General features: G+C 28.2%; 1 protein-coding gene across 1 annotated transcript in view; it reads right to left on the bottom strand.

Moving 5' to 3' along the window:
* The window catches only part of LOC107446646 (uncharacterized), a 210,058-nt gene extending 186,728 nt beyond the window's left edge, over nucleotides 1–23,330 (bottom strand). Inside the window, exon 1 of the mRNA XM_016061338.3 lies at nucleotides 23,225–23,330. The gene's annotated coding sequence lies outside the window, so the exon portion shown is untranslated. The remainder of the gene's footprint in view (nucleotides 1–23,224) is intronic.
* Nucleotides 23,331–26,259: the final 2,929 nt, after the last annotated feature.

The raw sequence follows: 26,259 nt of genomic DNA, 5'->3' as shown, positions 1-26,259 counted from the left end.
ATATATATATATATCTATATTACTTATTTTACTTATTAATAAATTATCAAAATGTTCAATATTTTCCGTCTCAAATTTTCTTAATGGCAGCTGATATTATTTAAATTATTATAAAACGATAGTCATACTAATTTATCTAAATTCGATGACTACACATAATACTTATTCATGAATACTTATTCAAGTAATGTTGTAAAGTGAAAAACATCTAATTATTTTCAACACAATCGATAATAAGGTTAGAATAAAACATTGTTATTTTCAAACTGCATTTTAAAATGATTTGTTCAAGAGTTTTTCTATCGTCATAAATATGGAAACGTAATTTTTTATTAAAAAAAATAATAAGGACAAATAAAATTTATGGTTATTGCTTTAAATTACATTAACATAAAAAACATACAGAAAAAACTTTTTAACATTTATAAGATTAGGCAATTAATTACTTCGTGCAAGCAGAAAAGGTAATCTTTCAGGAAAATAAGTCATTCAGGAAAACAAAAATTAATTAATTTTCTATTGTTTCTGTTTTTATATATTCAGCATCAAGTAATAAAACTTATTTAAATACAAAATACTTCTTTGCTATATATTATTTCGGAAAAAAAATACTAATCTTTTTCCCGAAAACTTGACATGTTTGAATGAAAAAAAATAAGTATATAATAGACCTGAATAAATAAAATATAGCTAATCACTTTACGAAAAAATAGAAACGAATTTATAATTGTAGGAAAAAGAAAGATAACTTTGCAAAAATAAAATAAATCCAAATATTTACAAAAAAAAAAGTATAAATTAACTGTTTATTTTTCAAAAACTAGCGAAAGACTCTTTACTTCAACGGTTAAATCTGAAATATTAAAAAAAATAACGAAAACTTGTTCATTTTACTTAATTGTTTATTTATTTTTAAGCTGAAAAAGCTTTTGTTTATATTGTAAAGTAAATTATCCATTATTGTGAATAAAATATAAAACTAGTTTCTGTTATTGCTAGAGAAAAGATAAACTCGATATAAATGTTTTCCAAATGAAATACGTTGAAAGATGCACGCAAAATTTACAGGTGTTCTGGCTGTGAGACCAGTTGTTCCTAAAAAAGGCTTTTATATGTTTCATTTTATACAAAAACAAAGATTTAAATTCTAAATATTCTTTCATAGTTTTCGGAATTTCAAACTATCATTTTAAAATTACCTGCTATCGAAAATATATTTATGTGGCTCATTTCATTACAAAATAGTATTTAAATAAAAGGTTAAAAAAAACATATTTCAAAGAACTTGCACATTTTTGCATATGATATCCAAAAATTGTATTTACACTACCGGTCAAAAGTTTGCGAAAATTTTGAAATCTACGAAAAAATGGTCTAAATTCAAATGTTCATAGAACTGCGAAAAATCAATCAAATTGCATGCAAATTTGATATGTTCTAAAGTGAATCTTCTACATTTAGTTACATATGATCAAATTGCAATACTTTGTTTTTTGCGATCTGAATCCAGCTTTTCATCATGGGTTGTTTCTATGGTGAAAAAAGTTGCTAAGTTTGAACAATTGCCAAACTTGCAAAAAAAAAAAATTTGTACTTTCTGTTAATGGAAAATAGTTATTTGAACCGTTCTGTGTAAGCCCTCAAAATTTCAAATCGTTTCGATTTGTTTTGACGAAGTTATAGAATTTTGAAAAACATAAGTACTTTTCTCGATTTTTGAGCATTCCACATATGCAGTCTTTTGGTCTATACCTCTTCTACCAAAGAGCTTTTTAATTTTAATGTTTTCTATATTTTCAAATAATTAATATTTATTATAAAACAAATACTCTTATTCATTATTGTAACTATTATTGTTTATATTTATTGTTTATATTTATTGCTTATATGTATTAGTTTTGTTGTGATATTTTTACTTTACATTAAATTAAAATAAGAAGTTATAATAATAATTACATAAATAATTCTAAAAAAATAGTATCAATAGTATAAAAAATTTGCATTTTTACTAAACTATTTTATTTACAACAGGTCAAATATTTAACATATTCTTATTCGTATTTTGTAATTAAATAAATTAACATTTAAATCTTAGATTCCTCGTACCATCCACCTTTTGCTTTTATTATAGCCTTACATATGCGTGGCATTCGATCTAACAAACCATTAATCGCTTCAAGTGATATAGAGTTCCATTCCTGTTGTAAAATGTCCCATAACTGATTTCGATTCGAAATATCAGAGTATCGTTTGCAAGAACAAACAAATTTTCAATGAAATGTGACATTTATGAGATATTGTTTTAATTATATTCATAATAAATTCTTTGTAATTGCAATAATGAATAAGAATATTTGTTTTATAATCAATATTAATTAGTTGAAAATATAGAAAACATTAAAATTAAAAAGTTCTTTGGTAGAAGATGTATAGACCAAAAGACTGCATATGTGGAATGCTCAAAAATCGAGAAAAGTACACATGTTTTTCAAAAATCTATAACTTCGTCAAAACAAATCGAAACGATTTGAAATTTTGAGGGCTTACACAGAACGGTTCAAATAACTATTTTCCATTAACAGAAAGTACAAAAAATTTTTTTTGCAAGTTTGGCAGGTGTTCAAACTTAACAACTTTTTTCACCATAGAAACAACCCATGATGAAAAGCTGGATTCAGTTCGCAAAAAATAAAGTATTGCAATTTGATCATATGTAACTAAATGTAGAGGGTTCACTTTAGAACATATCAAATTTTCATGCAGTTTGAATGATTTTTCGCAGTTCTATGAACATTTAAATTTAGACCATTTTTTCGTAGATTTCAAAATTTTCGCAAACTTTTGACCGGTAGTGTATATGATTCATTTTGTTAAAAAACAATTCAAAAAGTTTTTGGAAGTTTAGAAAATTTTACAAATTATTGTTCTAGAACCATTTCTGCCTGAAAATCGCATTTAAATGTATTAATTTATTTCAAAAGAAGTATTTATATTAGAAGATTAGAAGTAGAACGAGTACGAAACTTCTTGTAATAAGATATCATAATTACTGTCAATCAACATACAAGCTAATTGTGATTATCTGTAATTACTCTTACTGATATGACGTTTAAATTGGCCACTTTGAGATTTGGTGATTTTTTAATCAACAAATTTATAAAATTATAATATAATTTATAAGTACACCGATTCTAATTACTGTGTTTTTTGAAACTTTTGGATAACTACATTGATAATTTTCTAAAAGAAGAAGCAACAATGCGGCTACTTACCAAGTCACTTGCAGGAAAATAAGCAAGTCATTTTGGATAAAGTATTTCATTAAACAACAAAGTTACAGTAAGCATATTAAGAAAACGTGCAATAAAAACGCAAGCGTTACTTAGCTATAATAAGAAATTTGCGCCATTTAAATAAAATCAGGCAAAAACTTTAAAATACTATATGCGAAAAAGAACTTGGAAAACATGCTTAAAAAAGCTTTTTCATTCAGTGATGTACACTCCGCAAAAAGAGAATGAACACTCTGCATAACTTCATACGAATATTCACACACGAAAATTCAATTCTAATGGTATAAAGACATACATTTAAATATACTAATTAATAAGTGAAGACGATACTCATTAAGTTACAAATTTAGACACAAAAACGTAACTTCTCTGTATAAACACGGCTTATTTTCGATAGATTTGGATTTCAGTCTCACATAAAAAGAGGGTAGCCACAATCTAAAAAATATGGTTAAAATAGTTTTGACAGGAAAGCAGTCGAAATTGCGGAAATAACGCTAATTTCATTTTTTGCGTATTTTGATATAGCTCGAGTACTTTTTTAGTAAATTCATTTATCCATATATTATTCCATATTTAAAATAATCTTTAATAATTATTCCTTCTTTTTAATAATTTACTAAATAATAGTCAAAAACATTTGAAAACCAAGGTATAAAAATTTTTGCATCATTTTAAATTTGAGCAGAATCGGTCAAATATTTCCCAAGAAATCAAATTTCAAATAAGCGGCTTTTTAAAATTGGATAACTCAGAAACTATTCGATCTATTCCTTCTAAATTATGTATTTTGTCGTTTAAAATTACATACTTAAAATTAAATACTTAAAATACTTAAATGCATAATAAAATACTTAAAAATTATATACCTTATAATTTGAAATTTCTTGGACTGTTATTAACTAAATTAATAAAAAAATCGTAAACAGTAATTAAAAATTGTATATACTATGCAAAGCGAATTCTGTAATTATTTCCGAAACTTTTTTGATTCACGTAATAAGTTCTCGAAACATAATTGAAATACGTAAAATTAACATTAATGCTTCCTACTTAACATCTCTCCTAAATTAACTGTTCTTTTCCAAATTGCGACTGTAGGTTTAGAGTTGGAGCCGGAATCATAGTCGTAAAAGTTTACTCGATTTCGACTTCGGTTGGTTTAAACACAGTTGGATTCTGAACAGTATACAATTTTAGCGTATCTCCACACCAAAAATGGTAGCAACTACTTTACGCTGGCAACTTCTTAACACCAAAGTGGTGTAGGGAAACGTCATGTATAACTCTCGGATCTATTGTTTCCCTACACCAATGTTCTTTTACACTACCTGGTGTAAAGTAGCATACATAATTTTTGATATGCAATAGCATCAAAACTTATAATTATAGTAAGATAACATACTAAAAAGAGTCAGTAAATTTATTTTTATGATACAATATTAAGTAAGAATCATTAATTTAGAATGCATAAATAAAGCAATTTTTAAAAAAAATAGTTTATAAATCAAGCATCCGCGCAGAACAAAAACTTAACAGAACGGAGTGGATGGAAATTATACATTATAAAATCAGTTAATACAGTTCTCAGATTTTAAAAAATTAAAGTATAATTATCCTTATTACACAGTTAAAAACATACAGCGGAGAATTTTTGTTTCTGTCGATGAATATCAATTTTGAAAATTCGAAACTCTTGCCAGCTTATTTCAGAATACTAATACTAAGTTCTATTTGCTAGTTCCTGATATTCAAAGCTCGCCACGCGTCAACCTTGATGTTTTCGAAAGTGAAAATATTTCTCGTATGGTGTAAAAACGTGAAAGTTTGGTGTAAGATCATTCAATTTTAAGTGCTTAGATTTAAATTTCACCCTTTAAATCGTAAATGAACGTTCGAGTTGGTGTTGAGCCAGGGGAAACTGTTCCTTCAGACAATTTTTGGGTTGTTTATCATCATATTTGAAGAGATATTACACCACAGTTTTTACAATACAAAGATCGAAAGAAGATATGAAATTTTCGATCTTATGAAAGCTATTTAGACAAATATTTATGTACAACATGCAAACAGAAATATTACTAAATGAAAATTGTGACAAATATTTAAATTTTAACCTATCACAAACTTAATTTAGTACAGTTGAATGTTTGAAGCCTATGTTTAATTAAACTAAAGAAGAAGTACATAAATTTTGAAAACAAATTTGCTTAGCTCAGTTTAAAATTTAATTAAAATTATAAGAAAATGAATTATCTGTATAGTTTCTAATAGTTTTCGAGCCTTAATATTCCTAAAGGAATCTTTTTGCTATAACATATTCATAAATGTATGAGTGTGCCTGAGAGATATTAATACCGTTTTTCTTATAACGATATTTTGAACAACTATATTACATTTCTGCAATTGTTTTATTTTAACATGATATTTAATTTTAAATAAAATACCTTTAACTAGAGTCTTTCATATAAAAGAGAAATATATACTTTGAAATTAATATTTACTTAGTAATAACGTTAACATTTTCCGAGTATTCGATGAAAATTTTAACCCTTTCCGGAACAGCAAATTTCGATCGAAAGTTTTAGACAGGCATTTGTTAGCGCGATCTTAGACAGTATATTTTAAGTGAAGAAACATACTTAAGCTCTTTGTTGCCTAAAAAATAATGGTTTCCAAACCTTTAAAAGCAATTAGTTTTGTATTTTTGTGATTTGTAACGTTTGCTGAATTAGTATTGCCAGATTGGCTACAGGTTGATGGTATAAGTTGAAATCGGATCGAATATTGACTCTATAGTTCTGATTTTGCTCTTTCTGTTATTAACTTTAAGCAAAAGTTGACTTACCATTTAATACTACTAGTTAAACTTACTAGTTAATAATCACTAGTTAAAGTTCACTTAAAGTTAATTTATTAAGATGATATAAGTATTTTATTTCATACTATCTGAATTAGTTAGTGTGACAATATATAAGTTTATTCTTTTTTTCGATATCTTTCTTGTCATATAATAAATTTAAATGAATGATTTGAGATAATATTTCGATATCAACATTCATAACTTTTCTTCAGATAATACTTTTGCTTCGAAAACCATAACGAATTCAATACTTTAACTTCTTTTCTTATTTCAGTTCTCTACTTTGGTTCCCTTTTACATCTGTTGATCTCTGTTCATCACATGATTTAATTGCCGCCACTTAAATTTCAGTCAAATCGGAACTATAATGTTCATTGTTTTTTGATAACTGCTCAAGTTTGGCAATTCGTAATTTTATATTTTCGAGCTCTTCTCGTTCAGGAGAGGAGTCAGATAAGACGTTGTAATAAAATATCTGCCGAGGATTTGGCTTTTTACCGTCGTAAGGTGATAGTTTCAAGGGGTAAGTATCACGTCCCCGTAAGCCACCTTTAAATTTTTAAATTATTGCTAATTCACTTATAGCCTGCTGCTGTTTTTATATTATATTTTGGATAATAAATTTCTCTAAAAACAATAAAAAATTTTATCAAAAAACTATAAGCGTTTCGGTGCCACAATGGTACACCTTCATCATTATGATAAAGTAGAGAATTGAAAAACAGAGATGATTAAAATCCGACAGATGATAAGTATGCAATTAAAAAGTCTCGCATGGGACTGATCGTTAAGACATGGTTACCAGCAGATCACCGAAGTCAAGCATCACTGGCTGCGGTCAGTGTGCGGGTGGGTGAACTCTTGGATCTGTCTGTATAGGGACCAAGGGCATGCAGTATAGGTCCTCGGTAAACTGTTCTACAGTAAAGTGCTTGACTTCGAGTGCAGGTCGTCGGGCTACCGAAGCGGGGGTGCCATCCCCTCTGCAGTGGATAAAAATTGCGATGGCATGTCTTCGGATCATCCTCAGGGATGTTTTCCAGACCGTCAATAGCCCATTGTGCAGCTCTAGTGCTACGAAAATGAACTACAACAACAACAACAACAGCAGCAACTAAAGAGGCCACAGAATTAGAAGTTAAAAAATGAATGATTTCCAAATGCTAGACAGATATGGTACAACAGTAATATCATTAATGAGTATAGAGTTTAGTAAATGACCTTACTGAAATACCACTTTCGTCTGATATTTGGAAATTATTATTCTTTTTTTAATTATAAATTTTTTGGTTCTTTTAAATGTATATTTTTCTCTTTGATATGACGTTACTTCTGTCAAATCTTAATCATCTCTGTTTTACCATTTACCATCCTTGTATTTTATTCTACTGATGAGGGTGTACCATTGTGACACCGAAACTCGTATGGGTTTTTAATAAAGAAATTTATCATTCGTGATTTTAAACATTGCTTTTATTGAAATTTAATTTTATCACAAAGAATTACTCTCATAATTTATCATTCGGAATACCTCTATATCTTCATTTAAAGAGAAGTATTTCATTCTTTTTTTTCTTTATATCTTCAATTGTTCGGATTTAAGGAAGAGGTGAGTAGACACGTTTTCCATTTATTTATTTCCCGTCATTTCTCGAATTCTATGTTGTTTTGTATTTCGCATTTATCTTTCATTAGGTGCTTTAAAATATTTGTTAGTTCATAGTTATTTATTTTTAACAGTCGATCAATTTAAACGCTCTGTGCTATGGATCGACATGTTAGTCGATGTGGCCATGACTCTCTTATACTATTCATTACAAAAAATCAATTGCATCTTGAGCCATTTGCTAATTGCAGTATTTAATTAGTAATTATATTAATCAATTGTTTATTTATTTTATAACTTTCTTTTAATTAATAGCTTAATTTAATTAAGTTTCAATTCAAGCATAATTTTACAGCATAAAATCCTCAACAATTAGCTAATAATGACTACTGACTTTTGTCAATTAAATCAATTTTTACTCGTTGCATTAAAACTTAATTCGTGCTCGAAATTCAAAATATAATGCATATTTACTACACTTTCTTTCGACAGATTTTATATACTATGAGAAAAGAGGGTTAATTCAATAATGCAATGTAAAATATCGATATTAATTTCTAATATTTAAAATAATAGTGCTTGAAAAATTCATTTCATTTAGTTTATTATAATTAGATATTCACTTAATCATTAAAACTTAGGAAATATTAACCAAGAATTAAAATAATGAAGGAAAACAATCCAGTTAGGATTTATATTATGTAATATTATTATTGAAAAAACATTTTTTTAACCAACTCCTAATAATAATGTGTATCATTTTCATCCCTGAGAAAAATGTTAATCCCAAAATAATAAGTTTTAAGAATAATTATATGGACATTTTTCGCTTACTTATTAAACATTCTGAGTAAATATTCATATTACGCTTTTTAAGAGACCATTTAAATCACCTCTGCAAGCAAGACCTTTTTTTGCTTTTAAAATAAGGAATAAAATTTCCTAATGCTGCCCTAGGAAAAGTTTTTTTAAGAAACAAAAATGTCGACACAATAATTGCCCCTTAAAGAAATAATTTTTTTTTAAAAATATTTTGTTTAGTGCATATTACATAGATTTTTATCATAAAACTTTCTAACAGAATGTTGGATATTAAATTTCTAAAACTATTTATCATACGTGAATTTAAATTATGTCTTAGTAAAACTTTTTTTTTCCTTAAAAAAATATTTCGAAATAAAAACATGTTGGGAAAATCATTACACCACAAAATTTTAAGAATTTATTTTGCTATATTTTAGGTATATATTTGTAAGAGAATGAATATTTTACTTGTTACACAAATTAGTTAACGTTACTAAACTTTCTTTCATTTTCTTAAATCCATTAATTGATGATGCATTTATCTGCACTTAACCCGATTTGTTAAAACCTCGAGGTTAAGTTTTTCTAAAGTAAATGCAAGTTCAAAGTAATATATTTCTTCTTTAATTTTGTTTATTTTCTCTGTTTTCCATCTTGTTTTGCGTCAGAATTAGTTAAAAATATTGTTTTATATCCTTATCTTTAGTAATATTATTTCGATTTGACGTAGTATATCTGGATCTGGTTCAAACTCTTCCATTAAACAATTCTAAGCTTTTTAGCTTTCCCGCACTCTTATTATTAATCAAAATATATTTTCCTGCAAATATTTATACCATACTACAAAGTTTTAACTTTCTGAACTATATAGATGCTGAGATGCATCCCAAATACAGAGCGTAGGAAAAATTACTATCATTTTAAAAAATTAATTAAATAAAAACGGAAAGAGGTAGAAATAAATTTGCTGCTGTTTTCCACTTAATAAAATAGGTGTCCCTTTTCTCCAAATTTAAACATTACTAAAACAGTTTTTCAACAGATGGAGCTTCTAAAAGAGAAAAAATTTCTAACAATGTTTTTAACGCTATTTGAACGAACGTTGACGAACTTAGAAAATAATTTCCTAAGAAGACTAATTCCAAAGCAGAAAGCATGAAACCGAACCGTAAATTTTAATTTCCTCCCTTCAAATCAATTGTCATTTTCGGCATATTTGAAATGTTATATCAATATTTTAGTTTTATAAAACATTTAAAAGAGAAATTGAAATTGAAAAATAATAATTAAAAATAATAATTAAAAATAATAATTAAAAATTTTGTTTCCAGAAATCGAATTTGAGAACTGTTTAAAATGCAAGTTAAATAAAAAGAATTCATTCTAAACAAACATGTGAAACTATTGTGTGTTTTATATTATTTTTATTATGCTAATTGTTTTCATACGTGACACTATTAATTAGGAAGAAAAGTAAACTTTTTAAAGATAATTAATCCTTAATTTTTTTTTTTGGTATTTACGAATGAAATTTGTAATTGATAACTTGAATTAAATATATTTTTCTGAGAATAAGGTTTTATTCCTGCATTTTCAGTTAAAAATTCGGAATGCGTGTCATAGCAATTTTCTTTTTCACCATAAAAGCATATTAAAAAAAGTATTTCACCCATTTACTGTTTGTGACCAACTAGCATTTATACACTTCACACGTAGGTAAATGAAAAGGATTACTAGTAAGCTCGCAAGAACTTTATTGTGTTTTTTAATAAAAAACAATTATTAAAACGAAAATTAAATGGGTGCATTTTTTTATACACAATACCGACAGAAAGTTTGTAAAAAGGGTTTTTTATTTAAAACAGCACATTTTCTATATCAATGAATTTAAAGTCTTTCTTTTTCAAACCCTAAAATTATTTTACTGAAAAATAATAATAATTTTTGTTGTTTTTTATTTAAAAAAAAAATACATCCTATTTTTTATTTCATCCCAACTAAATATTTTTTAACAAAAGCATAAAATTTCATTTTTTTATTTGAAAAGATTTTATTTCAACTCTTATGAATTTCTGATTAAAATCTCGACTTAAAAACTTCGTAACTTGAAAGTCGAATTAACTTTAAGAAAACGCAAATTAGTAAATTTGCATCAGAGGTGAATGTATCCACAAAACAATATAACAGCACTAAAAAAGAAATAATTTAACTGGATTTTATGGTTTTAAATAGAAGTATTCCTCGCTATTTAATATTTTTTCATATACATAAAAAAATTGAATACAAGTGGGAAAAACAGTTTAGTTCATTTTTGTGGAGAAACCTTTCATTTCCACGCACGAAATCGGTTCTCCGAATCACCTATTATGGGCATAAACTATTTTTCCTCCGCTGTCTTCAACTGTCAACATTTTAGAAAAAAAATGTCACCTAAAGAGCATTTTTTTAAGATTTGTCTGTCCGTAATGATGTAGAAGAGAGTTGGACTAAATCGAGTAGATAGATGGAACAGGGATTTGGAATTTTGTCGACACTATTAATGTTATTTAAAAGAAATTCCATGAAACTATTTACAGACGTATGTCATTCTATTTAGTGATGAATGCAAAACTAGACTATTTGCTTGTCAACGCCAGCATTTGTAAAAATTCGATTAGAAAAGTTATGATTCTAACTATTAAAGTTATTTCTAGTCATGGAAAGTTATGATCCTAATTATTTAAAGATTTATTTTAGCCTTGTTCAGCATCTGATTACGCCTCTATTTAGTTATTGTTTTCAATTATTAAAACAGGTTTCATTTAGCGTTAAACATAAGCTTTAAATCATGTTCAATTACGTTTTACATATACTGGATGATATTTGTTATAATTTCCTCATTTAAGAAATAATATTTTAAAATCAGTTTTTCTGAATGGATTGTCTATTTGAAAATATAATTGGTTTCCCACTTGTTGCCCAGAATTTTTAATTACATTGTAAAATTATGAGAAAGGTAAGAAATTTGAAGTCTAAAGTAACCTTTAAAACAGTTTCAGGACATAAAAATATCCAATTAGTTAAGTGTTGTGGATTTTGTTTCATAAAATATAAATAAACATTCAAAATGTAAAAAAACATTGCAGAAATATTCTGCAATATGCAAAATGGTCTAAAAATAAAAGTTTACCATTTCTTAATGTATTAATTAAAAATAATTTTAGAAATTTATTCAAATTTTAAACAAGACTTTTTACAGTATTTGTGGATTTGCTTTCTTCTTACTACATATTTCTAAAAAAATGGGATTTTTGCCCTTATTTAAAGACTGGTTCTCAAGAGATTAAAATATGTTAAGCCTCTTTTATTTCTGTTAAATGGCTGTGGCAGATAAAACCAGAGCATTTCCAATTGCACAAAAATGAATTTCCGATTATTTTCCAACTTGAATACTTCGTTTCTAACTTGTCAAAAAAATTTTGTTCGAATTAATAATGCTGACCAAGAGCCAGAGAATGCCTTATATGAAACCATAAAGCACTTGAATGTTTATTTAAAGAAGTTGAAGTCTGCCTAACCCTTCGCGTAACTAAAAAAGGTTTCAAAATAAACATAAATATTTAGAAAATTGAATGCAAGAGATATTTCAACTCTCACAAGACTTTTTACACACTTTATTTAACCGCTATTATTTTCTGGGTGACTTAAAATGCTTAATTTCAAAAATTTCAGAAAAAGACTGACCGAAATCTTATGAATCATTCATTTAGAAAAGTCCTCGGTAGACAGATGTAAGTTATTAAAAAGTTGGATAAGAGTTCCACCATATTGCACACAATTTATAGTTTATCCCATGATAGGATATAGTCTACTGATAATGTAAACAATAAAAAAGCAGTCTATTTGAGCTCAACAAAAATAGCGGCAGGCGACGTGATAAGGAAAAAAAATGAACACAAGTCACACTATTTGCGCATGCTTGACAAAACATTACTACTTTCCAGGCAACTCGAATATTCAAAGCCAAAAAAGGTAGACCGAAATCACGTGATGAAGTGCTCGTAAAATGTTTAAAAAAAATAGGCTAAAATATTAGGAAACGATTTATAATGCAGAAAAAGATAAAGACAATCAAAAAATATTTAAAGGTAAAAATAAATAATTGAAACAATATTAAAAACAAACGTTTCTGCAAATAATGCTTTTAAAAAACATCATTTTCTTTTTTTTTTCTCCAACTAAATAAAGATTTACTATTTGAAAAACAAACTTTTCTATAGCAAAATTTTATATTTGTGATAAATTTGAAAACAGGTAGATGTGTACACGCAAATTTTCGAAAACGAAAATAGAGTATACTGTAAAACCTACAATTAAATGATGTTTCCTCATCGTTAATGTTATAAATGAATCATTCAGTTTGATAATAAACGTATTTTTTCATTATTTCTGTGTATACCAAATTTCGTCTTCTCAGGAAGTACATTAATATCTGGTTTTATCCGACACAGACAGGGTTTTAACATGCTTCCAAAAAATAACTATAATAATCCAAAATATAGATTCTCCGTATTAAATAATACTTATTTTTGTAGCATAACATTTAATTTCATTCAGAGAATCACTCAGAAAAAAAGACAATCTTTAAAGGCTCAGTTTTGTCCAACTTTTCCCTAACAACAATAGTAAATACGATTTTACTCAAACAAAATATAAAAAACTAATACATCGTAATTTTTGCCAGAACTCAATATCAAATTGTTTTGTTTCTTTCTTCCCAAGAAAACACTAATGATTTAAAAGGATAACTTAGTTCCGAACTTGTTTTTATTTTCAATCCCAAGCCTTATGTAACAGATTATTTCGAGACATTGACTTTGTTTTGATTTCCAATATAATTCCTACAAAAACTTCTATAATAAGAACAATTAAAAGATTTTAACGCTCTATTTGCTGTGAAGGCAGCCAAAAGTAAGTAGTATTATGAGAAACTTGTTTTAATGATGAAGATTAATTTGAGATGGCAAACAAGTTGTTTTTTCAGTCAAAAGTGATTGGTTTTAGTATCCTTTTTATCATGAAATTAGAAATCTGATTTGTTTGCTTCATTTTATTTACTCTGACGAACGCATTGTTACGAAAGCCGAAAGTATTACTATCAATATTGACTTTTTTATCAAGAAAATTATAGATTTAATTTATAAACTTTGCCTTATTTGCTATGAAGCTATTATGACAAACAACACTGTAAAAAGTTTCGGTTATAGTTGTCACCATTGGGTTTTTAGTGCAAATATACTACTAAAATTGTACTTGTTTTATAAATGAAATGTTTTTGCAATGGAGCTATTAAAATGATTCTAATGCGCATGAAAATACGTGTTCTAAGTAAACAAACAAACAAAAAATGAATAAATACATAAATAAAAATATTACAGTGAAAATTTAAATTAAAAATTTGACTACATGCAGTGTAAAAATTTTAGTTTCCATCAACACCAAAAATGGTGGCTACTATTCTCCAACACTTTTTTGCAGTGCTGTTGTTTACGGTAATCAAAAGTTATACGTTGCTTTGTTTGTTTCTAGCAAAATATAAAAGTGAAAAAAAAAATACCCTATCATTTAAAAAAGTAAATTCAATTTCGGTAACAAACCTACAATTTATAATACACAAATAATTAACACCAATGCAAAATACGCTATAGCTTTGATTTTTCTATGATTTTTAAGTAATGCTTTTAAACAATTGTCTTGAACAGTAATAATATAGAATAATTCAAAATCATCATCCCTTTGAACGAATTTTAAACTTCTTAACAATAATAATATTATTTTTTCGAAACTTATATTTGAAGTATTAAAGCAACAACAAAAATTCTTCTTTTTCTAAAATCTCTTTAAAGTCCTTTTAATAAGCGCAACAAAATTATTTCTTCTATTTAAAGGTGTATTTAAAGGTGTATTTTAAATTACACCCAAGGATATATCACAATGTTTAGGCTCTCAACTGGTAAGGGGAAGTTAATAAATATTGACTGTTAAATATTATGCCGTAATTCTTACAACAATATTTATTTAATGAGAGTGATTCGGTGATTTTATGGTAATTATTACTTTAAAAATTACGGTCAACGTAAATTACGGTAATTTAAAAATTACGGTATCGTAGTGAAAAGAACCAGTGGTAAACCTGTTTTGATGATTATTACTTCTGCTTTTCTCTACCGTTATTGATCAAATTTCGATAGTGATTTTGCGTTTTCTTCAGTTAAATATTAATTTGCGACCACTTAAGTGTATCCATTTTTTTCATTTTTTAAAAGGATTTTAAATATGTATGTTACAATCAATGACAGAAATCAAGAGAATGTCGACTTTCACCTGTGAATGTCAACAATCACATAGTCGCTTTGGTGAATGTCGAGATATTTGTTAGATCCGACTTGATATTATTTTATTCGTTAATATTATCATATTTATTAGATATTTTAATATCTGCTGAGGGTAGATTAAGAGAAACATCAGTGTTCGGAGTACCGGTTAAATGCATACTGGGTAGTGGCACTTGACCTAAAGAAAATATTGATACAGGGCATACCAGGTAAATGTATACCTGGCAGTGGCACTGAACCTTAAAATAACATCAGTGTAGGGTATACCGGGCAAATGTATAACGGACAAATGTCTGGCAGTGGCACTTAACTACACCTAGTATATATTTCGGACATTTACCAAAGCGACTATGCTATTGTCAACATTCACCGGTGGAAGTCAGCAACCATCAATTTCGGTCATTCACAGCAGTATATATATATATATATATATATTTAAAGGGTGGTCTTTACGGAACACTCGGTATACCAAATTAGCTGCTGTACATAAAAAAAAAATAGCAACTACATGTCTAATACCTTAAATTTTAGAGAAAAGCTTAAATCACTCCTAAAAGTGTACTTATTATAAGCTATTAACAATGTGAATATAATGTATTTTAACATAAGAATGATTTGTTAATTTTAATTTTATGTTTCCATATTTTTTCATCATATACTGCTGAATAATAACAGTACTCTGCCAAGCAAGGTAAGAAGAAAATTTGCTCATTGGTTATTTTTGTGGAAGGACCTGGGACAAAAAGTTAGAAAATTTTGAGAATTTTTTTTTCAAGGTTCGAAGGAATAGTTCTATTCTATTCTTTTTCAAGTGATAAAAATAATAGATCTTTATAAAAATTTGAACTTGGGATAAGAACTAATGCTATTTCCCCCATGTTTGACTTTTGTCCGGAAATATTGAATGATTATGATTTGATTACTTATAACATTTGATTTCATTATGACTTGATTACTTTTATTTTAGTTTTAACATCTCAAGTACTATAAACTATATATGCATGAAATATATATAGTATTAAATTTTTTATTTCATTTATCATTAAAAAATGGAAAAATTAACTTAATAAAATTTTTAAAAGTTTTAAATGCTAGTATCAGAAGCCGAAGTTTTTAATAAAGCATAATAACTTTATTCTCATCAAAAGTTGTGAATACATCAATATTTTAAACCTTTATTTTTTTTTCTGCCTCATAGAAAATTTAAATGTTATAACAGTATTAAAAAAATTCAAAAAGTGGATGCATTTTTTTAAAGAAAGTTCCAAAATTATGTCCTAAAAGTGTTAATTTTTTGAGTGATTATCACTATTTTATGTTTCTTTAAATTACTTTATATTGGTATGCGTTTTCTTTAAATTTTCTCTGTCCTCAAGTGGACTGATCGTAAGACGCGGTTCCGAGTGGATCACCGATATCTAGCCTCACTGGCAGGGATCAATGAGCTGGTTGCAGACCACTTTGATCAGCGCAGGACAGCGGGCTACCAGAGCGGGAGAACCATCCCATTTGGAGTAGATTATAATTGGGATGGCTTGTTTTCGAATCATCCTCCGAGATGTTTCCCAGACCGTCGCCAATAGCCCATTATAAGCCACGATGGCTCAAGGGATAAAGGGTTCGCCTCCCAATTAGTTGAAATGGATTCGTATCCCTGCGATGGCTGGTCGATACAAATCCGCATCCGGCTTGCACCGGCTACAGCGCTAACGTGAAATATCCTAATTGGTAGACGGATCATGGGTAAGAGTCCCTTTGCCATCAGACTAACCATAGAAGGTTCTCGTGGTCTTCCTCTCCATGTAACGTGAATGCTGGTTAGTTCCATCAAAACGTCCTCCACGAAGGCAAATTGCTCCCAATACTTGATCCAGGAGTTCCCTTGACTTCTGGCTTGGGTTCAAAATTACAAGGCTACATAGTTAAATATTAGTATAACCCAAAAATATGATCAGCTGTTCAACGATGGTTATAAAATAAAATAAAAAACAGCCTATTATGCAGCTCTAGTGAGATATAAATACTATTATTGTTATAATTAAAAGTAACTTATTCCTTCACAAAATTACATGATTACCGAAATCATCAAACTTTTATCAAACTTGACTTCGTGATGAAATTAAAAGGTAAAAATAATATTGGAATAATTATATACATTATTGCTTCTTAACCTTTTAAACCTTTTAACCTAATTTATTAATTTATGGTCATGAAATACAGCATGAAACAACGGTATCTTTTTCTGTGTTAAAGGTAAAATCTTCCTAACACAGCTCACTTCCAAGCAATAATTTTTGAATTTGCAGTTATTTTGATCTAAGAAAAGTAATTATTCATCTCTNTAATCCACTGCAGATGGGATGGTTCTCCCGGCTCTGCTAGCCCGCAGTGCTGCGCCCAAATTTGAGCATTTTATGGTAATAGAACAGTTTAGCGAGGACGCACAAAACGCAACCTTGGCTTCTTTGGAAGCTGATCAAAGTGGTCAGATACATTTAAAAATTTTAAAAATTTGATTAAGTTTACTTTTCCATTTTTTAATGATAAATTAAATAAAAAATTTAATATTATATATATTTCATACATATATAGTTTATAGTGCCTGAGATGTTGAAACTAAAATAAAAGTAATCAAATCATAATGAAATCAAATCTTAAAAGTAATCAAATCATAATTATTCAATATTTCCGGACAGAAGTTAAACATGGGGAAAATAGCATTAGTTCTTATCCCAAATTCAAATTTTTATAAAGATCTATTATTTTTATCACTTGAAAAAGAATAGAATAGTTCTATTCTATTCTTTTTCAAGTGATAAAAATAATAGATCTTTATAAAAATTTGAATTTGGGATAAGAACTAATGCTATTTTCCCCATGTTTAACTTCTGTCCGGAAATATTGAATAATTATGATTTGATTACTTTTAAGATTTGATTTCATTATGATTTGATTACTTTTATTTTAGTTTCAACATCTCAGGCACTATAAACTATATATGTATGAAATATATATAATATTAAATTTTTTATTTAATTTATCATTAAAAAATGGAAAAGTAAACTTAATCAAATTTTTAAAATTTTTAAATGTATCTGACCACTTTGATCAGCTTCCAAAGAAGCCAAGGTTGCGTTTTGTGCGTCCTCGCTAAACTGTTCTATTACCATAAAATGCTCAAATTTGGGCGCAGCACTGCGGGCTAGCAGAGCCGGGAGAACCATCCCATCTGCAGTGGATTAAAATTAGGATGGCTTGTCTTCGGATCATCCTCCGAGATGTTTCCCAGACCGTCGCCAATAGCCCATTATGAGCCACGATTGCTCAAGGGATAAAGGGTTCATCTCCCAATGAGTTGAACCCGGTTCGTATCCCTGCGATGGCTGATCCGCGTCCGGCTTGCACCGGCTACAGAGCTAACGTGAAATATCCTAATTGGTAGACGGATCATGGGTAAGAGTCCCTTTGCCATCAGGCTAACCACGGAAGGTTCTCGTTGTCTTCCTCTCCATGTAACGTAAATGCGAGTTAGTTCCATCAAAAAGTCCTCCACGAAGGTAAATTTCTCCCAATACTTGATCCAGGACTTCTTCTGGATTGACTTCTGGATTGGGTTCAAAATTACAAGGCGACATAGTTGAATATTAGTATAACCCAAAAATTTGATCAGCTGTTCAACGACGGTTATAAAATAAAATAAAAAATATCTCATTATGCAGCTCTAGTACGATATAAGTACTATTATTGTTACAATTAAAAATAACTTATTCCCTCACAAAATTACAGGATTACCGAAATCATCAAACTTTTATCAAACTCGACTTCGTGATGAAATTAAAAGGTAAAAATAATATTGTAATAATTCTGTATATTATTGCTTCTCAACCTTTTAATCCATTGAAGTTATTTTATATTTAATCCATTGTTGATCAACCTTTGAATCCATTTAATCCTTTTAATCCATTTTTCAGAATTTTTAAACATAATTTTTCATGCTTTTTTTCATTATTTTAGATTAATTTAGGTTAAAATAAGTTACCATGTTTCAGATTTTACCATGTAAATACCATTTATTGCATATTTATAAAACCATATTTTATTTTTAACCTTTTGACACAGAATTTTCTTTAAACATAGTTTTCATACTTTTTCATTATTTCGTATTAATTTAAGTCAAAATAAGTGAAAAATATTTTATTTAGAATTTTATTAATTTATGGCCATATTGCATGAAACAACGGTATCTTTTTTCTGTGTTAAAGGTAAAATCTTCCTAACACAGCTCACTTCCAAACAATAATTTTTGAATTTGCAGTTATTTTGATCCAAGAAAAGCAATTATTCGTCTCTGAATCTTTTTTAATTACACAATCAATTACAATTTTTGTATATGAATGAAAGAAAAATTTCAAGCATTTCTTTTTAATTTTATATTTTAGTACAAATATAATTCCAATAATCTGACATATTGTAACTATTAGACTGCATTTTATAATTAAAAAATATTAAAAAATATTGTTGCTTTTAATTAGTGAGTCAGAAAAATATATGAAAAGGACACCAAGGAAAGCTAACATTTTAAATTCGAGAGAAAACCTCTAACTTATATTTAAATTCAAATATGATGCATAGTGTTCTTAAGAATAAATTAATTTATTCTTAAGAATAAATTAATTTAAATTAAAAAAAACTAATTAATTTGAAATGCTATAAATACTTTATTACTAGAAATATATAATTTAGTTTATTTGAATATAATTAAAATTCAATTTGTCATCTCAAGGTAATACTTCTCTCAGTTTCATATTTCTTAATCAATAAACTTAAAAGCTTTAATAATAGATAATATAATTATTCATCAAGTAAAAGAAAATTACAAATATCTAACTCACGCATATCTCGGATTTTCAGTTTGGAAATGAAACAAATTTAATTAATGATCAAACATTATATTCTTCGACTAATTTAAAATTTGCCTTAGGCTTGTTTGTAATTAAAACTAACATAATTATAGTTCAAAAAATTCCCTTCTTAGCTTAGAGCAAAGAATGTAAATTAATTTATTTTTCTAGTCAAATTATGAAATATTTCTTTTTTTTCCTGTAAAATTACTACTCCAATAATTTCTGCCAAAAGAAAGTTTTCTGATTTCTATTTAACCCCAATTTAGGCCTGAAATACCTAGTAACTAAAAAGGAATTTAATTACATATAATTTTAAACAATTATTACTTACATGAACTTCTCAACCAAAACAAAATTGTTAATCTTCTCGAAATCTGTTACATAAAATAAAGTTAAAATAATTTGTTAATAAATTCCTGAGAAAGATAAAGTAAAGCAAAAATATTTTTATTATTATGATGATAAATGAGATAACGAAGAGGAACTTGGACGAAACTTAAAATTAAAAAATTTATTTACCACAAATTTATTAAAATTTATTCACCACAAAAATTTTTACATTTTTTACTCTAAGTATTGATCAAAGCAACCATCCAAACATAAGGAAGAAAGTTGATTGCGTTATCTATTTCGCATCTCTAGCTCACAGAGCTAAAAATACTAAAAAATGGTACAACGCACATTTTTCGCGCTTTTTTACTGCACAAGAATAATCAGCTCATTCAATAAACTTGAATTCAATGGAGCGCACGATTGAAAAACTTTTTATTAGAGTGTACTTTTTTGCAATTCTTTTATAACCGTCGTTGAACAGCCAACCCAATTTTACGTTTACCAATGTTCTACTCCGTAGCCTTCTAGTTTTGAACCCAACGCAGAAGACTCCTAGATCAAGCGTTTGAAGAAACTAGCTTTCATGGAGGACGTTTTGATTGAACTAACCACCTTTTGCATTACATGAAAAGGAAAAAGATACCAAAACCTCCCAAGGTTAACCCGACCGCGACGGGATCTAACACATGATTTCGTCTACAACTGGGGATTTTTTACGTCAGCACTGTGGTCAATGGCGAGCCGAGTGCAAAATTCATATCGACCAGCCATTGCTTGGATTCGAACCAGGATCACCTCACTGGGAATCGAGCGTTACATTCCTTGAGCCACCACGGCTCTAAGGGAGTGATTGCTCAAGGTGGCTCAAGTGGTGGCACTTATTCTTATAGGGCTTTTCCATTTAAAAAATATCCTCCCACGAGGTGTAAAACGAGAAATCAAAAGATAAAATACGTTTCTTAGCAACTCTGCTCTAAAACCAGAGTAAACCACTCTCAATGCATATATTAATTTAAAAGAAAGCCGTGATCGTGATTTGTCAGATTTCTAAAGCATTTTACTAATGTTATAATTATTATGAACTGTGGCCGACCGGATTGTTTAGGAGTCAAGGAGCTGGTCTTGCATCAGAAAGGTTCTGGGTTCAAATGCCGGACAAGGCATGGATGTTCTTTAATTCACTGTAATATCTGTCCTTACTGTGGGAGCAACGTTGACGCACCTACTGTGGTGCCCCTGAAAGAGTGGCCAACAAATCTGCCCTGTAAGTACCTGAATTGACGAAATGGTAACACAGGTGGGCATTGGAAATTTAAAAAAAAATATTATCATTATTCTTGGTTAAATATTAATTTGCGACTCACAATATGCATATTTTATTACTTTAATTTTGATTAGAATTCTATTCAATCTTAATGAAACTGTATGTGTCTCTTTATAATGTATATCAGTATGAATATAATTGTATAACTACATCCACATTTATGGTCAACTTTAACTATAAACAGTGGCGTAAATGACACCCTTCATCCCTTGCCGCACTTGCTGGAGTTCAAGAAATTTATGCAAAAACATTTCTGAAGCTTGATCACCGCGATTCCTTACATGTTGTTTATTTGAAAATTTAAAAAAATTGGCAATATAGATTTAAAAATCACGTGAAAACTTTTGTAGTATTAATAACAAAGCATACTGGCGCATTAGCTTTAACTTATAATATTAGGCATTTGTTTTAATGGAATTCAAAAAGTATATTTCATTTATCACCCATAAAAAGACAAACCAAAATATTCAAAATTTGTTAAATGATGTTTTTAACATTTTTTTTTTTTTTTGAAATTTACATTTTAAATTTATTTATCATTGATCAGCCTAATTATATTTAGCTTTCCCTGTTTTCTATTTTTTTTTCTTCATGAGTTGTACTCAAATAAATGTTTTTTTAAAGAAACTTAGAACACTTGAATATAAAATTTATCAAAACAGTTAAAGAGTTACCATTACCAAAGGAATTAATTTATATCTACTAAGATATTCAAAAGTTGATGTAGTAGAAAATGCAAGATAATGGTAAAAGGTTAATTATTTTCAAAGCTTGCATATTTGATTTACAATATATATTCACATATCTTTATATTTCAAAACATGCTTACAGTTTTTTAATTTGTCGAAGTAACAAAAAATTTGAAATAATTGTCCTTGAAAGATTTCAAGACGAAACTTCAAGATTTATCAGTTAGTGTGTGACATAATACAATGCTTTTTCTGTACATCAGTTTTTAATTTTAAGTATTACTAAATGATGTAAACAAATTTGAACTGAAATTGGCAAAAAAAATATGCTTTTTAATGTCAATTATTAATCAGACAAGCCTTATTTTTTCCTCAAAAAAAATTTAGAAACGTCTAAATATTTTTTCAGAACAGCTTAAAGCGCTTGAATAAAATTTTTAAAGTTAAAAATTTAACAAAACAAAAAAATATTTATTTATATATAATAAGATTTCCAAAAGTTTATCTATTAAGAAAGGTAAAGTAACAATAAAAGTTTAATTTTTAAAAAAAATTGTCAAAGCTTGAATCTTTTATTACGATCCTTAGTTATGTATCTTCATATTTCAAAATATTCATGTAGTTTTTTATTTATTTATCAAAAGTGCAAAAAAAAAGGAAATAATTGTAATTGAAAGATTTCAAGACAAAGTTTCAAGATTTATCAATAGCTATGTTACATAATACAATATTTGCTTCTAAACAACAGTTTTTAATTTCAAGAAGTATTAAATAATATAAACAATTGAACAAGAAATATATACTTTTATGACATTAATTTATCAGACTAGCCTTGTTTTGCTCCTTATAAAAATTTTAGAAACGTCTAAATATTTCCGGAATTGTTCATTTCCGGTATCTCTTTCTTCTAATTAAAAAACAAGAGAGACATTTGAGGAGGGGAAAAAATCCCAAAACGTAAATACCGATTACTGAGGAAGAGTTTTTCTCCCTGAAGTCATGGGATCTTAAGGCTAATTAGTCAAATTCCTTACCTTAAAGTTGATTCTTGTATTAGACGTAATAGTCATAGTTAGCCCATATTGCTGTTTTCTTGTTCGCTGGGTGCGAACCTGATCACATCACTCATCAAATAACAGTGAAATGGACTGGGACCACAAACCTTACCACTCCCTGTTTCTATAGCAACTCGGATTCGACACAAAACTGCTACATGTGCTTTGGTACTTTTCATTTCCTATATCTTCTAAATCGCTCTCTAAAACCACGTGGTCCAGAGTTTCTTTCTCTGATTATTTTTTGTCTTTTTATTCTCATTCTTTCTTTTTCCTTTATTTTTTCGTGTTCTTGGATCGAAGACCACAACAACAGGTCGACTATCTCTTTAACTATTAATTTTCTTGACGCTTTCAATTTTTGTCACGAAATTCAGAATGATTATGAGTACTGAAGAGTGTTAAAGAAAAGTAAACAATTTTGACAGGCAATTTGTTTCTGTTTGCACGCGCTGTCTTTTTCAGTTGCTTAGCGCTTGAACATTAAATGTTTTCAACTACAACCAATTTCAAATCAACTTAAGTTTTTTTTTTCAACTTAAAAAACAATTAAGACAAGATTAGTAAAAGAATTGATCTCATTGCTACAAATTTAGAGTTTATTGTAATTGATTTTTGTCAACATTTCAAAAATATCTCAATACATTAATACCCATCAATACATTGTATAGTTATTGCATAAAGTTAAAGACTAAGCATATTTTGAAAACTATATTTAGCTTCTGATATAAAATAATTTCTGACCAAAAAAATGTTTTATAATTATGAGAAAAAATCATATTTATTCCCTCACTTTTAAATAAGATAATATGATTTTATTTATTTTTCAATTGCAACAATTTTTTTTTTAAAAAAATCCTTTCTGGATTCAATTTTGTTGGTCAGTTTTAAATTTTATTCCTTGAAAAATTGTAAGATATGATCCTAGTACGGAACAATTCTGCATTAAAGTTTGATAATGTATAAAAATGTTAAATTTGCGAATTAACAGTAGTAGCAGAATTAGAAAATTAAAGGGGGATAATTTCCGGGTTATCACGACCCGTTTTTGTTTGTTCCTTGCTTAAATATCATAAAACAACCCTTAAAGTTTTTATTTTATTTCTTATGTTTTTTTTGCTTCAGTTTTGACATGGTTTCTAAAAATAAATTATTATTTAACATAAAATTGATTGAAAAAGTTTTGAAGAAAAGAGTTACAATTATAAAATTTTTACAATTAAAAAATTGCCTGAGTAATTTCTAAACAGTAAATCCAGAAATGTCGTATTTTCAAAATTTGATTTCATCAGAATTATTCCTCCAATTTCGTCCAAATTTTGGATTTCATATTTAAAAATTACATGCACTACTTTGCTCTTAAGGTATTCCAATTATTCTCAACTCGTTCTTTTTATTCTCATACTTCTTGTCGTTTATTGGCTCTGATAGTAGAACTGTTATAAAATAGAAAATATAGTCTGTTTTTGCTGCAAAATAAATTAGAAATATATTTCTATAAAAATACATGAGAGGTTACGGAAGGATTTTGCTTCATATGAAGTTTTATTTAAGAATGAAGGGTATTAAAGAAGGAAAGCTTCTTGAAAAACACATAAAAATATTTACAGGAGACTCAGTCGTTTTACAGCGTGTAAATTATTTCCAAGATTATAGACGTTAAACCTTTTCGGACTTTGAAACAACCGGGAACATTAAGTTAGAGTGGAATAAGAATCATGGTCAGAGGAAGTGCAAATTGGTCACACTCCCTGATTTTAGCTCCAAGCCCCCTCCCCCCGAAGCTGCGGTAGGCAATGGCTCTACCCACTACACCGTACGGTCGGCTACTTATCTATGTTATAAATAACAATATATCGAAATCTTTGAAAGGAATTTCCTTTACAGAAATGCACTGGGAAAAACCAGTTTTATCCGTAACTTTGTGAACTTGAAATTTTATGCATGTTTGAAAATCAACTTAGGTAACTTAACAGAAATTCTTATTTTTCTTTCAGTACTTTAACAGAATTGTTTTTAACATAATACGTTGTGTTTATTTACTTATATAATATTATCAATTTTATTTACTCTATTAGCAATGAATTTTTGGTTTACATAATTTTTTATTATTTCAAATTCATATTTATTATTCATGGAATGCTAAATGCAACTGGCTTGTTAATCACTTTGTGTATAGACTTAAGGAAAGCTTTTCAACTATGAGCATCGAATGTTCGTGCTAAAAATCAAATGCAACCTCTCCTTGGATTCACTTTTTGCCTTGATTTTGCACGCCATACTTAACTCAGTAAAAGATTTCTATTCTTGAACACGAAATACTTTGGCCAGACGTGAATTAATTGAATGTTTATGGAACATTTTATTTGTAACTGTAACCTTTAATCTGCAAAAGATGTATTGTTATGCTTTTAGACAACCTATTTTGGCAGTTAGTCACTTTGCTTTCCGAAAGATTTCACGAAACTTTCGTCTTTAATATTGTAAGCACTTGAAAAACTAATTAGCAATCCTTGCCACGCTATTTATAAAAGAGCATGGATTATTTTTTTCTAACTTATTCACCTCAACATATCAACAAGAAAGCTGAGTAGATTGATCATTTCGGAAATTACAAAAGTTAGCTTTCATTTTGACCTAATTAGTGTATTGTACTAATAATAAACTTTTATTTCAATTTATTTTAAAATCTTAGCTAATTGTACATTGTGCAAACCAAAAAGCAAAGCAACAAAAAACCTTTTGATCTAGTGACCGCATTTTCACGTACTAATATGCAATAATAAAATCTGAACTTAAATATGGTAATTAATTAGTGCTGATGATATTCGTCAGAAACCAAGAGTCAAGAAAAATCAGATAAAAAAATGTACCTCTCTCCCTCTCTATCCCCCCTCCCTCTACCTCGCTCTCCCCCTCTCTCACTCTCTCCTTCCCTCTCTCTCACTCTCTCCTTCCCTCTCTCACTCTCTCCTTCCCTCTCTCTCACTCTCTCCTTCCCTCTCTCTCACTAT

This window comes from Parasteatoda tepidariorum, chromosome X1, assembly GCF_043381705.1.
Source record: "Parasteatoda tepidariorum isolate YZ-2023 chromosome X1, CAS_Ptep_4.0, whole genome shotgun sequence".
NCBI lineage: Eukaryota > Metazoa > Arthropoda > Arachnida > Araneae > Theridiidae > Parasteatoda > Parasteatoda tepidariorum.
The sequence above is the reverse complement of the archived record's forward strand: the minus strand, read 5'-3'. Positions and strand labels throughout refer to the sequence as shown.